The sequence below is a fragment of the Oryzias melastigma genome, linkage group LG10 (genome assembly GCF_002922805.2).
Source record: "Oryzias melastigma strain HK-1 linkage group LG10, ASM292280v2, whole genome shotgun sequence".
In the NCBI taxonomy this organism is placed as follows: domain Eukaryota; kingdom Metazoa; phylum Chordata; class Actinopteri; order Beloniformes; family Adrianichthyidae; genus Oryzias; species Oryzias melastigma.
The window spans coordinates 8,542,399-8,552,547 of NC_050521.1; the positions used below are offsets into that span (position 1 = coordinate 8,542,399).

A 10,149-nucleotide genomic window follows, 5' to 3' on the forward strand; every position below is an offset into this window, starting at 1 on the left:
AAAACGTCACATCAACTCGAGAGTAAGTATTAATGTCAATCACTGACAGGTTTTGTTCCACACACTCCATAAAGAAACACAAGTGAAAATAAAACAGTATAAAGAAACAGCGCAGATACAATAACAGCATGAACACAATGTAATTTCCGTACCCACGGCAAACATCTGGAAAAGGCTTGAGTTCTGTTTCGTTCCATTGCAACTAAATCCCAGTGTAAAGGAAACAGAAATTAATTTATTGACAAAGTTCTGAAGGACGATCAAGGATCTTAGACATGTATTATAGTTTACTTTTGCTTGAATAAAGAAATAAGAAAAACCTAAAATTACTGTTTTTTGCAGAAAAATCTTGATTTTTCTTTAGAGGATTTAAGTTTCTCACCAAATAAAACATTTTAAACCTTAAAAAACCCTGCTATTTTAAATCTCATTTTTCAGTGAATAAACATGGAATAGTTTTCTATTAGGTCCTCATGATTAATGTAAAGCACAACTATTGCATAAAATAATGTTTTTTTTCTTTTTTCTTTATAATGAAGAACTACATGAGATCTATGAGGACAAAAAACAAAACAAAAACAGTAGTAAAAAAATAAACTCTTGCAGAATATGTTATTGTTGTGGCTGCACAGAACTGATGGCAGATGATTTTAAAACAAAGAGTGAAATTCAAGAATTCCTGTGGGAGACAAACAGAGACAGGAAGAAGCAAACCTTATATCAGTTGTTAAATACCAAAGAGTAAATATCTCAGACAGAGCAAGTCATTTGTTGATCCAGTGCAATCAGGTATCAACTCAAACCTTTTTTTAAAAAACAAAACAAAAATATAAGTACCAACATGTTGTGCTTTTTACCCTCGTGCTGTCTCATGGGATCCAGATGACCCGACCCTTATACTGATGTGTGACTCCTCCCATGACGAAGGTGGACAGGATTTTATGTCTGCCACGAACACCAAAAAAACAGTTCAGCGTGCTCTTTTAATGTACACATCCCTAGGATAGCACAAGGTTAAAAAATGCGGCCTCTGTTTACAAAAATGTAAACAAAATTTGTTCCCCATATAGAGCACACCAGATTATAAGGCGAACAGTCAGTGAAAGGTCTATTTTTACATGTGTGTCATATATATGGCTCACTAAACTATAAGGCCCATTTAGTGAGACAAAAGACAGAAGTCTGTTTGTCAGTCAGATTCATCAACTCGTTTGTGCAACACATTCTCATCCCCAAGTCGTCACATATTGGCGTTTGGTTAAGGACCGCTCTCACTTCGCTGTCCACCAGGCGGCTGGTTAGCGAAGGGACCCAGACCACTGAGTCCCCACCTAAGTCAGTGTGGGCAAACACAGATGGGCCACCATGGAACCTGCGGACAAACCCACCTGGGCCCACCAGCTCAGCCCAAAGGTAAACCATATGGGGCCCATATTAAAAATGTTCGCTGGGTGATTTACCAGACCAGAACTGGGACGGGATGCAAAACTGGACGGACATCATTGTGTAGCTCTCAAAATCGTCTCAACGTCAATTCAACCAGAATTATACAAGGGGTTTCTGCTTATAAAGGTGAACTGTCGATTTCATAAAAATAAATAAAAATATATAGACTTTTAAGAGCACCAGAGCTGCCAATTCATTTTTTTATTAGTTTAAAAATATACTGTTTCGGACATAAAAACATGTTCATTGAAACATTTTGGAAGAAAAATGTATAGTTTCATCAATTAAAAAAAAAATGCAATTTTTTTAAGCTTCTTTCTGGCTTTTATAACAACTCATTTAATAAGTCATAAAATTATATGACTAAAAATGTTTTGCTTCTAACACAATTTTAAAGAACTTTTGACACAAAACATCGAGCAATAGTTGGTCATTTGAGCGCACCATCGTGTCATTGTCTGTCTGATCATCAGAGGCACAGAGGTGGAGTGTGAGCTGAAGCCCAGCAGCAGTCTCTGGTTCATCCGTGTCCCTTTGTGGAAGGTGTGCTTCCAGTTAGTAGCCAGAGAGATTGTCAGATCATAATCAGGACGACTCCTGCTGGGCGACCCTGAAGCCCCCGCTCACATGTGCTGCATTACCGGCCTCTCTAATTGGCCGGCTCCCCTGCGAGAGCCGAGACCAGAGCCCTGTGATTGGTAAAGCTGCAGCCCTGCAGCCTGCTGGGATTGGGGGTGTGAACGTGCAAACCTGCTGAATTGTGCAAGCGAGGCTGTGTGCATCTAAAGTCCTGCATCTGTCAGAAAATTAATTACAAATATGATTATAGATATACAAGTATTAAATATATTTTTGAGGTTGCTACTTTGTGTTAAAATGATGGTAATTGCCTTTAATAAAGCCGTGACCACAAACCTGTGGGCTGATTTTGCTACATCATTTGTTTTACAACTATTTTGCATGAGATTTATTAGGACGTGCTTATTTACTGGGAGATGAAGTTTGTGCAATTTAGCTTTTCTGCCAGACCATTAAGTCCACCCAGTAATCCCAGGAGAAATACTTTACCCAGCCCTCAAACAATACCCAACGCCGTCTGGTTTATATTTTACAACAAAATGCTGTCATGGGCACACAATAAGGCCAAAACACAAGTTTTAGGAAGAAAATCATGTCCACACACAGGCAAACACACAATAAAAGTCAATAAAGGTATTTTAAGAGGCTCAGGAGAACAGAGTTTTAAGACCTTCCTGCTTTCACTACTGGACCCCAAACAGTCGGAACAGTCCAAACCCAAACCCCTCTGTGTGTGTTTGCAACTCCATACACTTATCTGGGTGTGCATGAGAATTCCTTCAATCTAGAGCACAATTAACAACTCCTGCTCTCTAGAAGGCAGCAGCCAAGGTGGAATGGTTTGAGTTAGCAGAAGAAATGGCGTGAAAAGAAAGCAAAAAGAAAAAACAACCTTAAATGCATGCTGGCTCCATGAACGTCTCCTGCGACAGCAGGGGCTGAAGCTCTTGTGTAGGCCTCATTTCCAAACCGAATTACCCACAGAGTTTAATGGAACACTTCTGAAATAAAAAAAAATTCACACCAATTTTAGCATCGCTCAATTACAGTTTTTTTTTCTCAAGGGTAAAATCACAAATGACTTTTCTCGTATTGATTCATTCTTCACTGAGTCAAAACAGATCATTTTTATGTCACCAACTCTATTTTTGAAGTGCTAAAAGCGTAAAGAGGAGACAAATGTTCTGCAGAGGCAATACAGATAAGCCAAATGTTATTTTGAAGCTTTAAATAATTTAAAAAAAGTTTTTTCACAAATAATAATTGTAGTTTATCGTGTCTATAGAAGGCCTCACACTGTAAATATGAGTTCAAATTATCAAGTCTGTCACCATCAAGTAATTGCAGACAAATTAGTGAATTATTTCTTTCTTTGAATTGCAATAATGACATTTTAAATCTACTGTATAACTATTATCCATTATCCAAGGCATAATTCTTCATGGGGTGTCTGCTGTCATAAACTAAAGGACAAAGTGAAGGTTTAATCATGTTGGATGGTTGACTTAATCCCACTTATAGAATGGTCACTTACAAAATAAATAAATATTAAATCAATTATAACTACTTTAGTTTCAGACAATCTTTCTGCCTTTCCCGCAATAGTGGGCGGGCTCATATAAAACCGCTGATGGGGCGAGCTCTCGCAGCGCTGGAATGTCTGGCTGCTGATCACAGAAGTTTGACAGGTCAATCAGAATCAAATATTCATCCAGATCCACGTATGAGGTTTTTTTAACGTATTGGTCAAGTTAACCTTCAAACAATATTCTCATGTCATCCTGGGAAGTCAGATATAAATGCTATCATGGGAATGTAAACTCATCATACTTAGGAAAATCCACATTCAGATCAAGGCATGTGGATTATGCAGATTTTTACAAGAATATTACAAAAGTTAAACTCCTCGTGTGCAATAACACCACATATTGGAGGAAGTACTCACTGTGTTTTCTGATAGCTTCACTGTTCTATACGATCCTCCTCGGCTGACAGTGTTCTGAGTGATCCGAGCTGTGGTTTGAGGTTTGTAGAGAACCCACAAGCAGAAGACCAAATAAGGCTGACAAATTAAAAAGAAAATAAAAAAGAACACAGGCATAAACTACAAATTAGCATGACGTGAGAACAAAATGACCTAGAAATATTATAGGTAAATCTACCCAGAGTAGATTTTAGACTGACTAGAAAGGGGAACACTTGAGTGATTATATTCAACATAAAAAGTGAAACAACAGAGAAAAAAAAAACAGGGAAACAAGAATAAGTAAAGATCTCTAACATTTTTATGTTTCAATTGCAAACCTACAAAACAGTATTTGTCACACAAAGATTCTGCAAGTTGTCCCACTTAATAAGATGAAAGATTTTATAATGTTTTGCATCTACTTCAACACTCACAAAAAAAAGTCAAGAAAAAAATTATTGTTTGCAGGAGCTAAATACAAATTTTTTACATTGTTACACAAGTAAATATTGCAAAAATCTTGCATTTTTTTTACCTTTTGCATCTCACAGCTGAAGTGTTTTTATCATGAACATTACAGGACACCATCATCTTTTTAAAACTGGTCATCTTTTTTCCTCTGTTCACTGTCAATGGCAAAAAGGCTGAATGACCTCCTTCTAGAAAGACTAGAATATGTTAGGATAGAGTAATGTAGGAAGCATTTTCACTGAATACTTCCAGAGAATAAATGGAAACATTGTAAATTTAAAATAAATAGTATATAAAAAGTATACTGCCTCACTTTTAGGATAGAATAAGTATACTTGACGTACACTTGAAAAGACTACTTTTAGAGTACTAGAGCAGGATGAGAGACAAAAGGCAAAGTACACATGCAGCTAAAAACGTGTCTTACAGCACTCTAAAGCCTCGTTTCCACTGACCAGTCCGGTACAGTCCAGTATTTTAAGTGTTTCCATTGGTAAATGGACCTATTAAACAATTCCAACTTGTACCTCTTGAGGCCCCCCATCTGTTGTAGGTCGCTGTAGCCACCAGCTAATTGGAAGAGAGTGATGACAACATTAGAAAGCACTTGTATGACGCTAAGCTAGCAATTCCGTTTTCGTCTTTACGGCGGTTATTCTTCTTATCTTTTTTCAAACAACATAAAATTCTTGATATACACGATGTACACGAGGTAAAACGATAAAAAGACAACCTGCTTGATGACCTCCATTGTTGTTGCTTTTTGTAGACAATAAAGAGACACGCTAGCAGTCTACACCGAGCAAACAAACCGCTCAGTGGGAGTAAGGCTTAACTGGGTGGAAACGCTGGCCAGAATTAACTAGTCTGTCCGTGCTACTCCTGCCATACCATACCGCTCAGTGGAAACAAGACTCAAAATCTTGCAACTTGACTGGAAGATAAATATCTTTAAAAAAAAAAATTGCATGCACACACAACAAAGTATTCAAGAAAAAAACATCTAATTTACTCACTGCTTTTCTAGGATTCTCTCCTTCCAATGCTGGAGACCAGGAAAGTTGCAGAAACAAATGCGTTTAAAAGATATTCATAACCCTCTCACAACCATGTAAACTCAATCATGAAATAGTGGACCTCCAACAGGAAGCTGTAGATAAGCTAGAAAAACTGAACTGAAAACCAGATCATTAAAACACTGAGGATGATTAACTTAAATGAAGACAGCTGTGGATAATTAGCAACTTTAACCCAGTGTGACTGTGACAGAAGGAAAAACAACAAACATGAAAACAGAACATGTGCCGAGAAAACGAAAACAAACCAAACAAGGGGAACTCTCACACGGTTGACCGGTCCTTCTGGATTCTAAAGCATTTGTCCCAGTTCTTTAATTAGGAATTGGAAGAGGGGTGAATGCCTCGTGTGTAAACACATTTTAGATCCTATTTCAATAATTGCCCTCCAAGACAGTTTTATTTGTCCACTAAATTCAAAAGCATCATAGAGTATTTGATGTGAGCTTGAAGTACTCTGCAGCCCTGGTGGGCTGGTTGTCTTGACATCTCCATGACCGAATAGACCGTTGGGCAGATTCCTGTGAGGTTTTGGGCTTTTTTTTGTACTTTAAAAGTCTAATCAAAGTTGGACAAATTTGAAAAAATACCAAGATAACCTGATTACATTTACTTATAGGCCCAATTTCAATGGAAATTGTGTTTTTGGTGTTTCTAAAATGCTCCAGTAACATTTTCCTGATGATGGTGGACATATATGAAGAAAATGTTGATAAAAATGCTTTTTTTTTGTATTTTGTATTCAAGTCATTCTGATTTAGAAGCAGACCATTTGAAAACGCTCTCAATTGGGACATAGAAACTGCGATGGGCGGGCCAAAGTCTGGGATGTCAATAAAGATGAAACACCTGTGTTTCAAAATAGCAAAAACTGCTTCCCTTAAAAAAAATAAAAAAATAAAAATAAAAAAAAAACTGCATGTGCTAAAATGTGATGGAGATACACGTCTAGACAGCAGTGGTGCACTCTTTCTGTATTTATTTAATCATGTGATTAATAAAGCTCTCGCTTTATTTAAAATGGGTCAAAGCACACTGATGCTGAATTTTTTTCAACAGCAGACAGTTAGATCACTTCTTAAATTAGAAGTTAGTGAACAGTCAAACTGTCTATATTTATCTCTATATGTCCTCATCAGTGGATGTTTCTCTGAAAATCAGTTCTTCTTTAAACACTGGGAAGGACTAACTGGATAAATGCCTCACAGGTGCAGGCAGGGCTTGACTTGGGCTTTACTGATTTACTGATATAAAATTAGTTCTAAAGTCTTTGTTATTAATTCATTGTGCCTCTGGAAAAACATGTCCGGCATGCAGTTTTTTAATGGGAGAAATGTCCATTCATCAGTGGCACCCTCTTGAGTTTGAGGGTTTCAAGGACCCTTATGGAGGCTGGAAAGGCCGTCAGTCAATTCCTTGCATGTTTAAGAATTGTGGTAGAAGTGAAGTACTCAAAGAAAAACCCTTCCAGGAGTACACAGCTTCAATTCCTGCACCTATACATGTTCTACGAGCTCTGTTATTTGTTTCTGAGGCTAAATACAGTCTGACTAGTATTGGTATAAAAAGTATAAAAAGACTGTTACAGTCAGTAGTGGTCGCTTGTACTTCTGTTGATTCCTTTCGTTTTGTGTGCATTAGTACCTCCTGCATTCCCTGCTTTTGGGGGATCTCCATGCACATTCCAATGTCAAAGTAATTTCTGCAAAAACATATACTTTTAGAATAAAAGAAGAAGACACCAAGCAAGAATAAGATTTGTTTGCAAGGAGACCAGTGTCAGTTTGTCACCGCCACCAAATCTGCCGCTAGTTTGTAGAGACCCTTAATTTATTAGAATTTTGGTTGCCCAGGTTAGAGAAAAGACTCAACCTAAAGATTAGTTTCAACAGTCAACCATAACATATTTTTGCAGACGTGGGGACCGTCAGTGTGTGAAGGTTTTATCAAGTTTTCACGTCTTGTCCAGGTGGTATGTTAAGAAAAGCAAAATAATCCTTCCAGCACAGTGCAACAGCCTTCACATGCAGTTAACAAGAAGAATAACCAAACGGCTCTTAGATTTATAAAATATATACATTCAACATCCAACATATAGAATCACATCTGCAAACTGGTTTGTCTCACGTAAAAACATCACTTCTGTCTTGGGTTGTTCAGATCTTACAGTTCTGTCTGCCAATCGTGGACCCAAAAGCAAGCAAAGAATGGAGAACTCAACCGGAAGAAGTATGAGACCATGTTCAATGATTTGTCCTCCCACATGTATGGTATTGTCACTAGAATGGACAATAAAACCATCATGTCTGCACTGGAGACTTCCCTTTAAGACCACAGACTCATAGGCCACATATGTCTCTCCCCACATGTTATGACTCTTATTGCTGAACCCTTATCATACAGTCGGAGGTTCACTTGTCACTTCAGGAAAACTTCTTTCCCATAGAGTTTGCCAAAGTGGCATTCCTTTAATCCCTACCCAGTGATGGTGTTGATTTATGAGGAAGTGGCGGAGGGGAAAGAGGGTCAGATATTTTTGTCACATCATTTTCCAAGGAGAGTTGTCTGTCCTGCTTGATTCTCTCTGGCAGCTTCTCACTCCTTGCTAAGCCTTCGGCACGGTAATCGCTCAGTAGATGACAAGTCAACAAGTGACACAGTGTGGGATTTGGAAATGGCTTTTTCTATGGGCAATTTTGGAGGCAACTATAATGCCACATTTACTTGAGTAGCTAAAAATGTAACTAAGAATAACAAATGATGGAGTGAAACTTGTGTTGTGTCTGTCACTACTTTGTGCACTATATAGGGCATTTGCCATTTTGTGGGTGCCTGAATCAACAATTCCAAAATTGCAATTGGTGTACACTTGCATTGCACTTTTCTACCTTCCTGGAAGGCCCAAAACACTTTACAGTCACACACCCATTCACACACTGATGGTGGATCCGCTGATGAACACTGGCGCCAACCTTCCACCAGCGGCATTTTGGGGTTCACTGTCTTGCCCACTTTGACACATGGGTGGGCAAGGTGGGAATTAAACCCGCAAATCTTCCAATCAGGAGTTGACCCCCCTATCCCTGCACCACAACTGCCCCTAATGTCCTTGAAATTTCCCATAAGTCTTTGCCAAAACTAGCGTTCATTGAAGCTCATTAGATTGGTGACTGTAGACCACAATGCATTGTGGTTTGATTTGAAATGGTTTATTTCAAGCAATCAAAGAAAGAAAGAATAATGCAATACAATAAACAGACATTTACAACTGTCCAAAGATTTGTCAGACATGGGATAACTAGGCATCAAATTATAGATTGCTTGAAAAGGACTGGGAGGAAGCAAACCTATATAATCTCGCCTCTACCTAACCTACCCATTTCCTTTATCATTAACTAATGATACGTAACTTTTGATCAGATATTTATGAGGTTAAGCCGATTATCTCGTTCATTTCGTGCTCTGTCTCGTCGGATCTCTTCCATGATCTCCATCAGAGGTGCTAACCTAGCTTAGAGGTGCATTAGTGGAGTTAGCTTAGCTTGGATGACTTGAGTGCTTTTCTAATATCAGAGAAGTCCACTGTGTTCTGGTTTTTCTTCAGGGCCATGTTCAGCTCTCTATGTTGGAGAATTGCTACTTTTTGTTTTTGCAATGAGGATCAAGAGAGCTGAAAGCATGTGTTTGTTCATGACCCAGAACTGAAATTGACCCGGTAATTCATGAAAAATGTATGTAAATGTTTTTATTTATTTTTTTATGAATTGTACAACACGACTTATAAAACACAGTGGATTTGTAAAATGCTCATATTTATTAGGTTTTTACTTCAGCAAATGGGTAATATCACATATATTGCACAGAAGTTCACATTTAAATGCAAGTAATGATTTTTTTCTTTAGCAGGACTTTTTGAAGTTACAAAACCGATGATATGTATTGTTTGAGTGCTGGAAGCTAACATAGATTAAGGGGTTGTGTCGTCCGAATTTGAAGATTCTATTTTCCATAACTTTTCGCTTGGAAAGCAAATGTAGGGGTAGGGAGAAGTCGTAGGGGAAATAATTCACATTTGACCTTTCTTGTCAATGAAGGGCCTCATTTATCCAAGTGTCGGTCCTTTTCCCCATCCCTAAAGTTTTTAGTCCCGAGGCTGTTAGGTTGAGAATGGCAAAACCGCTGTGGGTCCACCCTTCTGTTTTTCATGTTTCAAAGGTCAGCCCTGTTCACAAATGTCCGTTGCTGAATTGAGGTTTTTACTTTTTTTTGCCATCCTAATTCTGTCCTAAACCAGAGGCAGCAGTGGGAATGTTACAAACTTGGATGAGATACTGAGTTTTCTCACTCTTTGCTTTGGGTCAGTTACTCATTGTTTCCCTCTGACCCCTTTTTGATAATTGTTATTTGAAAAAATATCATCCTATAGAAAATTGGCTGTTTTGCAGTTCTACAGCTTGTGGTTGTGAATGTAACTTCTGGCCACATAATGACACTTAGGAATGTAATCTTCAACTAAAGTCTTTACAATAAATTCACTTAAAGAAAATCTGGTGTGTAGTAGGTATTTGTGGCCACTTCTTCTGTGTGTTTGTGCGTGTTTGAGCCACTCTC

At 38.1% G+C, this 10,149-nt stretch overlaps 1 long non-coding RNA gene across 1 annotated transcript; it reads right to left on the reverse strand.

Moving 5' to 3' along the window:
• Positions 1-1,835: 1,835 nt before the first annotated feature.
• Positions 1,836-7,327, reverse strand: LOC112153620. Its single transcript, XR_002920520.2, has 3 exons — positions 5,479-7,327; positions 3,971-4,087; positions 1,836-3,026 (listed from the first exon to the last, which is right to left on the reverse strand). It is a non-coding gene; the product is annotated as an uncharacterized LOC112153620 (long non-coding RNA).
• Between the last annotated feature and the right edge of the window lie 2,822 nt (positions 7,328-10,149).